The following is a 14,327-nucleotide window of genomic DNA, read 5'->3' on the forward strand; positions in this document are numbered from 1 at the left end:
AACAACACACAAAGGGAGCTGCTAATCAAGAGGAACTTCAGCCTGAAGAATGGGATTCAGTCATCCTTCCAAAGAGATGTGTGCCTGGGCCAAGGCCCAAGAGAATGACATTCAGCTGCTGGAGCCCTCTCGGGGGCCCAAGTTGGAGGCAGTGAAAGAGGGAGCGATTCACAAAGGAGGCAGATGGGAAGGAAGGCGCCATGGCCATGCAGCCTGGTTCCCATGCAGAACATCAGAATCAACAGGTAGAAGCAAGTACAATTGGGATCAGCTGCTTGGAACAGAAACAGCATTTTGAATAAGATAACAGCAAAGGGGTTGGCATGATGTCTCAAGCCAAAGGCACCACATAAGCCTAACAACCTAAGCTGGGTCCTTGAGGTGTCGGGGAAGAACCACCTCCATAGTTATCCGCCAACATCCACACGTGCACCTGCACCTGCAAAGGCACAAAGGCACTCTCTCACACGCACATATGCACACGCACACACACACACATACATTGAGCAAAGGCCTCAAACTTACATCCTACCCTTTCCCCATTAACTCTGAAAGGGATCACTAAAGCATTTGGTGCCTGGTGCGTAAGGCCAGAAATCAGCAGCTTCTGATTCTGCCACCCCAGGTTCTGACTCTTCAAGACATCCTAACCAGGAGACCTTGTGTGTGTGTGTGTGTGTGTGTGTGTGTGTGTGTGTGTGTGTGTGTGTGTGTTTAAATCATAGGCACTGTAGATGGTCCACTGGCCTGAACTGTCATTTTTCAGGCCTAGTGTTTACACCCAGGCTGTTTGCTAATAATCCCTGCTCCATTTCTTCCCTAATACTTTCAATACCATTCAAGTTGCTCTTAGCAACATTTTTATCTTCCACTAATTCTAAAAATAGAAAAGTTATGACATCACTAAATAAATAAAAAAATAATAAGATGTAGGAAGGAAAATCATTCAAAGCTGGAGGATCTACTGGCAGCGTCTATAATCTGTAGAAAAGAAATGCTACTGAGACATTCTCATATAATCGAGGCCAGGACTACTTGACTAATGGCCAGAGTTGTGCTGTCTTTTCTTTCTGACTCCTCCTCCTCCACACTCTCCCTTCTTCCTTGTACATCTGACTGTCTTGTTCACTGGAAATAAGACGTGTACCTGGTACCAGACACTCTGATGACTCTTGCAGGTCTACAGGTGGGAGGATGGGGAGGGTGGGTGTAAAGGCTGATCTGTCCTTCCTCCCCAGCCTTGATGGCTGAGTGGGACAAAGATACAGCAGCAGAGCCTTTTCCCTCTGGACTTTGGTTTGCAATGTGTTTTCAGCAGGAAGACAATGGGAAGAAGAACAGTAGATGAGTTCTCTACTCCTCTTTGAACGCCCAGGGACATGGGCAGCTGGGAGGCTCCAGGAGCTTCTCAGCGGTGCTCTCACTAACTTGGCATAATTAGTCCTGAGTAATCTTATCACCAGTGTTTGTGACTTACATTTTAGTACTAGCTAAAATGCAAAACAAAACTCTATTTATCCTCCACCATACTACTGTCCCAAATGGATTGGGGCCTTTTTAAATGGAAGATAGTTACCTCCATAAATGAATCTGGGATATGCTTAACATGAATGGAGATAGCAGTGTCAAGCTTCAGGGGGCCTACTTATTGAATTACAATGTTTGGTGCCAATATCTACTTGTTTTCTCTTTAACTTCTTCCCTCTCTTAAATGACATCTATGGGGGAAGCGCTGAAGCTGCATCACTGCCTTTGCAGGCCGACAGCAGCGGGAAATGCTATTCTTGAGGTGATACGCCACAAGGACTAGAGTAGAGCAGGCTGCTCTTGAAAACAGAACGTGAGTTCCTCAGGAGAGCAAGAATTCAGATAGTCTAAGTCACGACTACTGGCATTTCCATTTACCATGGGCAATAGGAACACTGTGGCCAGAGTTCCTGGAAAAAAAGAGGCCATTGTTCTCGAACATTCTCCTGGTGTAAATTATCATCTGTTTGTAAGAGATGAGAGAAAACGGTATGCACAGATGTTTAAGTATCAAGCTTTTGGAACAGCCATTGCCTACTTCCCAGTTGGCCTTATTAAGTCTCATTAAGGCATTTGGAGGTAGTTTATTAGGATAATTTTATTACTTTTTCCTTAAACAAAACTAAATGATGGAAGATTTGTTAGGCTGCCATTAGCAAGGTTGCCATGGCCTCAACAATCCACTCTGCATTCCTCCCCTCCAAGCAAGCTGCCAAAGAGGTTGGGTCTTGCGCTGTAAAGATGGGGTGTACAAGGAAAGGAAGGGCAATGGATGAAAGTCTTCACAGGTTTATTTGCAACGAACAGCCAGCGACCAACGTGAGCTCTGGGCTAGGGGAACAGCATAGCTCAGACTCTCCACCAGGGAGGCTGCATACCAGCTGGTGTCTTGGGAAGATCTGTGAGGAGGAAGTGAAACAGTTCAAAGAAGAACTTCTGAGAAGGGGCAGAAGAATAGTCTAGCACAAGTCCACAGATACAAAGCTGCCTTCCACTCTGGGAAGTTTCATTTTCTCTTAGACAAACTATCTTTCCTCAAAGAGAAAGTTACTTTGTTTTTAAAGACTGTCTTATGCCCTCATCATATACAGTTGACTGGTCTGACCTCAAGACTTGTGACCGTGCCCCTGATAAGGCATGGATCACTTAATAGTTGGTCTTATCTGTCCTGTGGCTTATAGGTTTCATGGATTTACAAACAATATACCCAAAAAGGGTGGAAAGAGAAGTCATCAGGTGGCAAGAGGAAGTTGAGTTTGGATACCTAAGGGGAAAATAGCTTACGAAGTTTTGGTGTGAGCCCTTTTATCCTGGAGGGCACAAGGTCTCTCATCTTAATTTTATGCTGTTCATCCTGAGGCTACAGATGCCAGAGGAAGAGGGATTGCAGCTAGAGATGCGGGCATCCTCACCGGCTTTACCAAGGCAGAAGCCATCTGTTAGGAAACAAATTGGATGCTGGTTGAAAACTCACGTTTTCATTAGTTTGTTTTGAAACAGTCTTATAAAGCCCAGGCTGGCCTCAAACTCATTTTGTAGTTGAAACTGGCCTTGACCTCCTGATCCTTCTGCCTCAGCCTCCTAAATGCTGGCTTACCTGCATGTGCCACCGCACCCAGCCAAAACCCACTTATTTTTTAAGCTTTAAATGATAGGAAACAGAATTATAGATAAAAAATTTCCTTGTATGATGATGGCTCCAAACTAGCATAATATTATAGCATCAACTATCACCTTAAAGACAGTCTTATGTTTTCATCAAATTATGTTTCCCCACGATAGCCAGTCAAGTTAACTTATATAGGGTCTTCTATATGTTTAAAATTCTTCCTTCTTTAACATTGCCATATCCTACTAGGCACCAAAGTTCTCCCCATCATCACTCACTCTTTTTGGCAGAGGAACAAACTTTATCAGTGTTTAATACCACAATGTTAGTTCATGTCCACATCTTTGACAGACATTTAACCTCCATTATCTGGGACTTTTTATAGCAACCACAACGCATTTGAAATTGCTGCTTTGAAGCTGGGTGAGATGGCTCAGTGGGTAAAATCTACTGACATGCAATCTCCACAACCCATGAAAAGATGGGTGGTGAGAACCAACTCCATGAAGTTACACACACACACACACACACACACACACACAATCCTGCTTTGCTAAGTATGGTGTCAGAAGCCTGCTATCCCAGCTAGTCAAGATGCTGAAGCAGGGGGATTGCAAATTCGGGGCCTACCTAGGATGCATAAGAACTTCAATTCAGTCTGGGAACTCAATGAGATACTGCCTCAAAATGGAAGGAGGAGCTGGAGAGATGGTTCAGTGGTTAAGAACACTACTTGTTCTTGCAAAGGACCTAGGCTCACTTCTCAGCACCCACATGGAGGCTAACAACCGCCTGTAACTCCAGTTCCAGGGGATTCAAAGGCCTCTTCTGGCTTCTGTGGGCATCAAGCATGCACAGAGTGCACAGACATACATGTAGGCAAAATACCCACACAGAGAAAATAAATAAATAAATAAATAAATAAATAAATAAATAAATAAATAAATAAATGAGGGAGAGGCATGTGGGATATCGCTCACTGCTATCTGCATTGGCGTACTGGTGCTTGAGGTGGGACAGAGTGTATCAAGGCCATGGCTCCAATTCCAATAGACAGAGAGAGTGTACGAGAGAGAGAGAGAGAGAGAGAGAGAGAGAGAGAGAGAGAGAGAGAGAGAGAAAGTTACAGGAAAAAGGAAGAAACTTTAGGGAGACTTAATAGAAGTGTTTATTATTATTATTATTTTATTAAAATTATGTGGCTGATTCTAAGTATAGATAGAAAACTCTTTGCTCCTCACCCAACCTGTAATTTTCACCTGAAAACACTGAAGTCAAATCTAGAGCCCATCTGGTCCATCCTCCCCCTACCCCCCCAAGCCCTTCACCTTTCTCTGCACTTCATCTCTGTATCTGTCCTTTTTTTCCTACTTGATAACAAACATTCTTTACCTTTGGCTCTCCCATTTTATGACCTAGTGCTCTGAACTGTGATAAGAATGAATAATGACCTCCCTGGGGCTCATTTTGCTGCCAGGGCCAGTGTGACACCATTGCATTGGTTCAACAGTAGATAGCAGCCACCCGCCTTGCCGAGCAAAAGCAGCGCTGCAGCAAGGATCTGTAGGTGGACGGGAGGCTGAGACCCTGGGTGCTGAGATACTGCAGCGGGATCCCTTGTTTCCTAAGAGTCTTCCCTCTGAGGAAGGCCTGGGAGTGGGCATCAGGGGCAGCTTTTCCAATAAAGGTGCATTCGGTTTCCATTCGCCTTCACAACAGAGACTGACCCTCAGCAGGATGAGCAATAGTAAGCTCCGTTGTGCAGGCGGAGGACGGCTGACTTGGGTGGCAAGAAACTGAACAGATTCTACTCTGGAGAAGAAAATGTCTGTGGGTAGCAAGCCTCATTCCCAAGCCTTAAAGCAAAACAAACAATGCAGTTATAGGTGGCAGTGAGGGAAAAATCGAAGGATCATCTCAAATCACAGTGCTGGGCAGAGCCCACAGGAAATCTTCATTAGACTATGTCAGAAGGTTTGTTTCTTAAATAATTATATAACCCTTAAGGCATTGTTATGTAATACGGTCTAAGGGCTGAGCAAAGTATTTAGAAATATCTCTTGTAGAGCCTTTTGTATTAATTTCAATAATGAAAAAAAAAAGAATGAGGGTTTTTTGTTGTTGTTTTGGGATTTTGGGGGGACAGCCTCAAACTTTGAAGGTTTGTTAAGTGGGAAAGGTAGAATGGGACCCAGTTTGAGTTCCTCTGGCAAAGAAACTCCCCATGACACTGGCTTATGTCTCAAAGCAGACACAGACTCTCCATCACTGCAGCTTTTCAAATGTTGTGCCAGGCACATTTCCGCCTCTTTCTGACAGAAAGGAAGGCACGCTGGATAAGCTAACACGGTGGGAGAATTGTGACGCACAAAATGTCCTAATGAAGTGTCCTTCGGGGTAACAAACAAACAGTCCAGAGCTGGGGATGATGTAACACTATCTTTGATATTATTTAGAAAACAACAGGGGGGAAATGCCATCTGCCCTACGTTCCTCGAGAACATCCAATCAAGGGCTCAGGCCCGCTTCCTGGCTGCAGACTGGCTATAAATAAATTTAATAAGGATGAAAAAGTCGCTGCATCATTTACAGTTCTCTCTCAACTCCAGCTGACAAAAATCTAGTCCAGATGTTTGTCCTGTGAGAGATGAACAGTCACTGAGTGAAACTCCCTCTGGAGTAAGCAAGCTCTAGAAGGAAGGGATTGGTTTGAAGAGAAAGGGAAAGAAGGTTGGCAGCAAGGGTGTGGGCAAACCCTGTTTGACACTCATTTAACAGAGACACAGTACTTAACTTATTTTGTGTGTATAAGTATCTTAGTTTATTACCCTCCGCCTTCCTCATCTCCCCTTTCAAAGCCACGGGGACTTGGCTGGTGAAGCCGGCAATGGTTGTTCCATAACCTTTGCTTTTAAATTAAATAAATGACCTCAGATTTTGGAGCAGTTGTTGACCCGGGGGGGGGGGGGGGAGGAGGGTAGAAAGCATGCCATTAAAAGTGTGCCAGAAACAGATTTAATTGGTACACGTCCCAAAAAGTGTTCCAAAGAGCACAGGCTTCCCGCATATAGATTTCAGGGAACTTACTCAAAGGCCGCACAGCTTTGTCAAAATTTGAGATGTGAAGCAAGGCAGCTGAAAGAGTCCGTATCAAAAGGGTAAATTCAATTCAGGAGATATTAATCTGATTACCTAAGTATGGCTGCGAATCGGATATGGTCCATTGTGTGCTCTTGTTCAACCTGGACAGCTGGAGGAGCCAATGGCTTCCTTTCCTCTGACATATAATTAACTTTTAAGAGCCGATCAAGTTACGGATACAAAGTTTTAAGAAATATTTCATTCAGGAGTGGCATTTACAGTGCTTGCGTGTTGCAAGAGTCTTTGTTCGCTTTACTTCCTTGAGCCATGCTGGAGAGAGTATGTGGATGGGGGTGGAGGCTCTCAGTGTTTGTGTTCCAGGCTACAATAACCGCCCTCTGTGCACCTGCCCGGAGGAAAAACCAGTCCGACCGCCTCCCAAGACAAAAGAGCCCTGTTTAGAGTGCTGAAAACCCAGACATGAACTGACCCTGTCAAATTCCAGCTTGGAAAAAAAATATTCAATACTTTCGTCCAATCCAGGAGGAGCTGGGTTCCTTTCCCAGCCTTGGTTTGAGCAAGGGTGACTGGTCAACAGAACCACCGCTTTTCTCATGAGTCTCCTCACCCTTCTAGATTCCTTCACTGAGGGTAGAACTCACAACCTGGCACACCATCACCCTGTCCCTCAGGGGTCCCCGTCCCTCAGGGGTCCACACACATTATCGACCTCTTTCTCTCCCAGTCCTCTCCCGATGCAATCGGACGTGAGCCAAGCACCTCTTCTCAAAGCGAGGTGTTGCCAACTACATGTTACAAAGATATCCCCAGCGCACACGTTACAAACTGCAGGTACGCTCATCATTGTAAGAAGGCTGGCCAGGAGGCCAAAGGGTCAAGACTATACTCTCTCTATTCCTATTATGGTGCTTAATGTCAGTTGGACAAAGGCCATGACTAATTGTAGATGACTTTTCCTGATTGTGAGCTTCGGCTCGTACTAATTCATATCTAGACTAAATCACACTAAACTCAACTGATAAGTACATAACCATAAAGGAAATGGTTTCTCAAAAAATCTGAAACAAAGTGAGGTTTCAGGCATTAGCCCAGGTAACAGACAAGCAACTCGAGACAGAAGGTGGAAGGGGAGGGGGTGACTAACCTAATTTGAGACAAGTTGGTGACAACACCAGAAATGACCTGTGAATTAGAGTTTCCTATTTCTCTGAGTGGAGGGGAAAGCAAATCACATTATGATTCTAGCAATTAGCTAGGCTGCCATTGGTAGCAAGGCCCTGGCTGAAAACCTTTTTTTGAATATACTTGTTGATAAACAACTACACCCTCAAGGGTTAAAGGCTTTCTCAAGGCTGCTTCAATAGTTACTCCAAACTCCAGCCTCCAGGGGCAAGAAAACCAGAGGATCAGCAGAGGAAAGCCAGGTTCCTGACATGACCACTGCACCAGCATGTGTTGAATTGTTTGTGTCTGGAGTGAGCCTAGGAACTAAGCAATGGTCTATCTGGTTGGGTGCTCAGTAAAAAGCTAGCCAAGAGAAAGAGTTGACCACCTCGGTAAAAGCTACACCAAGTTACACTGACCAGTCTGGTAAATTCTCCGTGAAGCACGGAGTTGAATCATAGCAGCCGGTAGGTGTGACCAGGGCCAAAGGCTGTCTATCAGGTGATAGCCAGGGTGCCGCATACTGTGGGATTCAAGATGACTAGTCAAGGAGTCTTTTTAGTTTTGTTCTGATATCCCAAGACAGTGGCTAGTGCCGTCGCCACCAAAGACTGTGTCATCAACAATGGCTTACCTCTCTCTCCATTTCTTCCTTAAAAACATTTACTTATTTACTTATTGGCAGGCACCTGTTTGCCCAGATATGCACGTGGAGATCATAGAATAATTTGGTTCTCTCTTTTATCATGGGGGTTCTGGGAATCAACCTCAGGTGGCCGGGCTTGGGAGCAAGTGCATTTACCCACTGAGCCATCTTATAGGACTTTCTCATTCTTGGCAACTCATTATGTGCTGTATAACAATGAGACCTAAATTGTCGCATGTCTACGAACCTCATTGTCAGCCCTTTCTGTATTTGTTTATCTTTCCCCGTCTAATCACCTAAAGCACAACACCCAGCCAACTCAGATGTAAGGGTTAGCTTCATTATGGTAAGCAAGCATTCTCCAAAGAAAATAAGGGAGACCTTAACTGCACAGCTGTTTGCACCAGGCTTTATAGATAACATGCTAAATATTGACTGTAGATTCAAAATGCAAAGACTGCTGCTTCAGATAACCAGCATAGAAACTGACAGGAAAGGTGCCAAATGCCTGGAGAGGGGTCGCTCCACCCTGGGGTTTACGCTGCTTACCATCGCAGGATAGAGAGAGAAGCCTGCCTGAGGCTCAGAGGAGGATAGAGCACTTGCTTTGAAAAGATGGAACACAACTCTACAAACACTCTGAAAAGGCCAACGGGTGTCACTTAGCGTGGGCAAGGGAAATGAAGGCCAGAGAAGTTTAAGTGACTTGCTCGAACAGCAGTTGGTGGCAGAGGTAGTCCTTAAATCCAAGTTCCCTTGCTTGAAATGCAATGCTTTGCCATTGTTAAGACACACTCCTTCCTGAATATCCGCTCATGGAGAGATTCCAGGGGTAGGAGTGGAAGTGGGGTGGTGCTAGGAAGTAGCCTCCAGTCCACTCAGCTTCAGCAACAAGACACTTGACCAGGAAGTCTCCCTGCATAGATCCTTGAGAGCCAAGCGCCATGTGCTGATGAACAGGCTCAGATGGCAGACTCCAGGTTTGGCTCCGATTAATTATTGTGATGTGAATATCAGCAAGCTACACAAGTGCTCTGTGCTTCAAGCTCCTTTGCTTCCAAGATGAGGGGACTAAGTGAACCTCGCAAGCTTTTGTAAGATTCTAGGTTCAAGAAAGGGGAGACAGCCAACTGAATAGGAAAAAAAAAAAAACCTTTGCTAGGTCCACATCTCATAAAGGGTTAGTAGATATGCAAATAACTAAAAAAAAAAACCCTAAACACCAAAACAAACAACACAATGAAAATTTGGGGAATGGAACCAAAAAGAGTTTTTAGTAAAAGAAACACAAATTATTTTATGATATTGTAATTACCAGTTTTAAGCATCCTTAGTCATCAGGGATATGCAATCAAAACTACTTTGTGATTTCATCTTACCTCAGTCAGAATGGATAAGATTTAAAAAAAAAAAACAACATTCTAGCATATATAAGGGGAAAGGAAGACACTGTTGGTGGAAGTCACCATAGAAATCAGTTGGAGGCTCTACAAAAAAACTGGAATTATATCTACTATATGATCAGGCTTTACCAATCCTGGGCATATTCCTACTACAGAGATAACGGACACATCCATGTTCATAGCTGCTCTGTTCACAATATCTGGGAAACAGCTCACTTGTCTACCAACTGGCTGGATAATGAAAATGTGGTCTATTTATACAATGGAATATTGTTCAGCTATATTCTGAGTTTGGCTGGGCTCTTCTTAGGACAGACTACCTGGCTGGATCTTGAGACACTCCACCTGCCAACCCCCAACGATTCTACAATGCGTTCTGAAAGTATGTCCTGTCGCCTCACAGAACAAACCAAACCAATCATCTATTTTTCCCCTTCTCCTTCATCAAGCCAACCTACTGGCCTTCCCACTCTGAGTATAGAATTATCTGTGATGATGGCCAGCAAGGATATCTTCTCGGAGATTCCTTCCAACTGGAAAGCCTCCAGGATTGTACCATTCTCTTTGGCCCAGTTACCCCCGCAGCTGAGGCAACTGACAAAGCTTGGGTTTGGTGACCCCATCCCTTTGATTTTCTTGACCCTTAGACCTTAACAAAAACATGTGCAGATCTGGGAAACCAGAGAGTAAATTCTGGATGGTAAAGAGGTCTGAGAATAAGGAGAAATAGTTTCAGAACACTATCCTGGAGCAGGATACTGAGATGGATACCTGTAATCCTGGTATCTGGGAGGCGGGAGACAGGAGGATCATAGATTTAAGGTCAACCTGGGCTATGTAGTAAAACCCAGTCAAAACAAAACAAAAGTCTATAAGACGCCTTAGCGAGTAAAGGGCTCACGAAGTCTGATGATGAATTTTGTTGTGGTATATTTTCGTCATACTCTGACATTCCTGAAATTGACAATAAAGTTTACTTTGAACCAGAAGGTGGAACTAGCTACTAGCTGACCAACATTAGCCATAGAGGTTTTGGAGGGCAGAGAACACATAGAGAGACACAGGAAATAATAGGGTGGGGCTTAGAAAGAGTCTTGGCCCTTCTGGATGGAAGAAGGAGAGAGAGGAGGTCACTGGTCACCTCTCCACCACTTCTCTAATCATTCAGGTTCTTACCTCAATATCTGACTCCCAAGTTTTTATTGATAAAGAATAACTAGATAAACGCATCAGAATTTTATCCCTGGGACCTACATGGTGGAAGGAAAGAGCCAAATCCCACATGTTCTTCTCTGACCTGCCCACATGTATGTGACACACACATACACATATATGTGTACATACATAAAGAAATATAATCTTAAAAATTTAAACACGACAAAACAAAAACCATATATCCAGGTCTCCCAAAACTACCCCAAAGACTTCTCTCTGCTGTCGAACCTGTCGTCTATGTGACTGCACATCACACCTGGGCTTCACCTGCGTCTCCCTTCACCAAAAGAGCACAGATCTCATGACTTCCTGGTGTTTGACTTTACTGTTCCTGTTCTGCTTTGATCCCTCAGCCATGGTTATATTGCCTCCTTGGCCTCCTTGCTGAAAACCCTCAACTAGCTCCCCTCCCTCTTGAGATTTATAGCTTTTCTGACATTAGTAGGCTGTGCCCTTCTCCTCTCAACTCCAGTTTCTCCTGCCTTACATAATTTTTAGATTTTCTTTAGCCAAACACCACACATTTTTGTGCTTTTAATTTTTTTTCTATAAATTAGGCTTTTCATGGCATCTAAACAGTTGCTGGAAGTAATATATAGTCAAGTACCACAGATTCTAGAATGCAGGGAATGTGGGACGTGGGCAGATGTGTGTGCCCTTGTGAAGAGAAACACATGAAACGCCCTGTGTGTTGACATATGTCTGTGGCTTTGGAATAAAAAGTCTGAAAGATCACTGAGTTCTTTAAATATCTTTATCCAAAACTTACTCCTACGGCACTGCAGTCTCCAAAGCTAAGGTTTCGTGGGAAGCATGGTGACTTCTGTCCCTGGCACTACCTCTTCCTCTCACTGTGTGGCCTTCGAGCAATCGTTTCTCTCATTCATGCTTCAGTTGCTTAAGGTGAACTAAGAAATTTATCGTTTTAAGACATTTTATGGAACTCTGGAAATGCTAATACAAAGGCTGCTAATAACAGTTGTTCCTTTTAACCTCAGAATCACATGGTGATACCCGATGCCAATTATACCCAAAGCACCAAGTACAGCCATACACCATAGCCCTGAAGAGTGGGTATGAACCTGCTCCACCCATATCCTAGTCGACATGATCTACACAAACCTATCAACTTCAGTGTGAGCTTGAACTCTGAAAGGCCTTGGAGTTAACTTGTGGGGAGAGTTGGCTAACTTGACCAACCCACCCAAAAGTTTGTGGTTAATGGATTACAAATTTGGGTAATGCAGAACAATAAATCACAACTAAAATAATAAAGCTGAAAGTACACACAATTTAAGCAGAAACACCAGTGTTTTTTATCGGAAATGAAAGAAACCATTGATCATAGCAACTGTCTGAGATTAGCAGGGAGCCACATTTTCAAACATCCTGCAGTAAATCCAGAGCAGATCCAGCTGGAAAGCAAGAGTGGAAATAAAACTAGAAAATTCATACCACGCTTTGAAGTCTGCTTCTTTCACAACCACGAGTCCCTGACTCGCCCCAACCATTCTGAGCTGCTTTTGCTTGCTAAATTTATTTTAAAAGACACACAAGCCACACACACTTGCATATAATCTTTCAAATGGACTCCAGCTTTTTGCAAGGGTGGCTGGTTAGGGAATTTGAATCCCAAAATACTTTCTCTTGCAAATGAAATCAGCCATCAATTCCCTTGACTGCAACAGGAATAGAAAGGAGTTCCAGCACTAAAACTAAAAAAACACTTTTGGTTCTAGCAAGAAGTGTATTTTGTTTTTCTTTTGTTCTATCCTTGACCCTTCCATGCACTTTTAAGTGTTCGTATCCATGTGCTATAATCTACAAAGACTACCAACAGAGATAAGGAGATAACAACATGCCAGATGCTAGAATGTGGGATGGAAGTCCAGTAATGTCTCCCATCCCATGAAGTCACCTGGGATTCCTCAAGTGGGCCACGCCACCATATTTAAATAACTGCTACCCTCCTAACCCATCATAAGAACACAAGCTAATGCTGTGGGCTGAGCAGAGCTTCAGTCTTGCTACTAAATACCAATGTCACCTGCCAACTCTGCCTCAGGATATGCACTTATAGGCAGCTGGACCATTAGGTCCTTTCTTTAATGATCAATATGGGGAAAACGTCCCAATGACTAAGGCCCAGCACTGAAGGGACCCAACCTGTGGTCTCTTCAGTGGCTACCAGGAAGAAGCGAGAGCTAAGAAACAGAAAAGTTGTAATAACCAATTACTGAACTTTGACAATTTATGAGTCAGGGTTTCTGTCAATGGAACAAAAACTTAAAAAGATATTTTGAATGACAGTACCTTACCCAGGCCTAGAATTATGAAAAACGTTAAACAGTAAAATCATTATTTCTACTCAGTCTCTTTTGGAAACAGCAGGTTGGACAAACAGAACATTGCTGAAGTCGTTTCTAGCCCTGATACTATTGTAAGACAGTAAGGGGGTCTAAAGAACAACTCACTGGTGGGATTTTAATTCTAATATACAGAGTGGGACAAATGACCTCATTGCTGAGGCTGCTCTAGTATGGACACTTCGGCATACCTGCCGCACCCCCTCCCCCGTATTGCTTCTTTCTCACCCTGTATATGTTTCTGGGTTTGTCTGCCTCTCATTCTCTTCTCATCTCTTCCACACAGACATAGAAACAGTCCGAGTGTGTGCAGCCCAGAGAGACTGAGGAGCACCCTGGGACGGGATGACTTGGCAGTTTGGATAAGTGTGCAGGAGCCTGGAAAGTTCTATTCTCTTGAATTAATGAGTGAGTTTGTGAAAGGCAGACTTCAAAATGCCAAGTAATCGAATGTGTCTTCTTAAGAATTCCTTCACAAGGCACAAGCTGTAGGGCAGGAGTAGGCTGAGAAAGGCCTTGGCCTATGGGGTCACGCCTCCCTTCTTTGGCCTTCCCAACTGGGAGCTGGGTAACTCAACACTGCAACCTCAATTCAGGGACTCATATCGGGGACCCAAACTGTGAGCACTGGGTGTGCTTAATCCAGACAACCACCCAGGCACAAATTGAATAAGGCAGAGGCAGCAACACAAAAACAAAGAACTCTCAACTCTACAAACACTGGGAGGGCAACAGCTGGTCAGCCGAGATGAAAGGAGCAGGAGAGTACCTCCCATCTCCTGACTTCTCCTCCCCCACAGCCATCCTTGTAGCCAGCCAGGACTAACTTTTATAGCCCTGTGCAGATGACCTTGTTCCAGCTAAGATAGGGGCTCCTTTGATCTCAGCAGGGGATGCTCTGGGCCTGCAGCTGGCAGATATTAATAGCACAGGATCAGCTCGGGCAGGAGAGATGGCTCAGTTGGGCCAGGTCACTTGTATTCCCTTTTCTGCATCAGAGCAGAAGGGACTTCATTTCCCGGATCAACTCCTGCTGGGCGCTCTTCTCAGGTCAGCCCAGATCATTTTATTGCTGGCTGCTCTTGGCTGCCTGCTCTCATAACTGTTTTCAAGGGAGCACTGTTTAAGCAGGGGTCTCTGCCATGCAGCTGAAATCCATTACAGGACTCCATAAACCAGAAGAGCCACCCGTGGCTGGGGGCTTCCCAGCTGCAGACCACCGCACCATGTCAGCACCGAAAAAGACTTGAGCAGTCTTCTACTCCTTCGGAAATAACATCAAACAGAAGAAACTG

At 44.3% G+C, this 14,327-nt stretch overlaps 1 protein-coding gene across 15 annotated transcripts in view; it reads right to left on the minus strand.

Moving 5' to 3' along the window:
* The window catches only part of LOC119818468 (DNA repair protein RAD51 homolog 2-like), a 437,860-nt gene that overhangs the window by 138,482 nt on the left and 285,051 nt on the right, over positions 1-14,327 (minus strand). The window lies entirely within an intron of this gene.

Source organism: Arvicola amphibius, chromosome 7, assembly GCF_903992535.2.
Source record: "Arvicola amphibius chromosome 7, mArvAmp1.2, whole genome shotgun sequence".
Lineage (NCBI taxonomy): Eukaryota > Metazoa > Chordata > Mammalia > Rodentia > Cricetidae > Arvicola > Arvicola amphibius.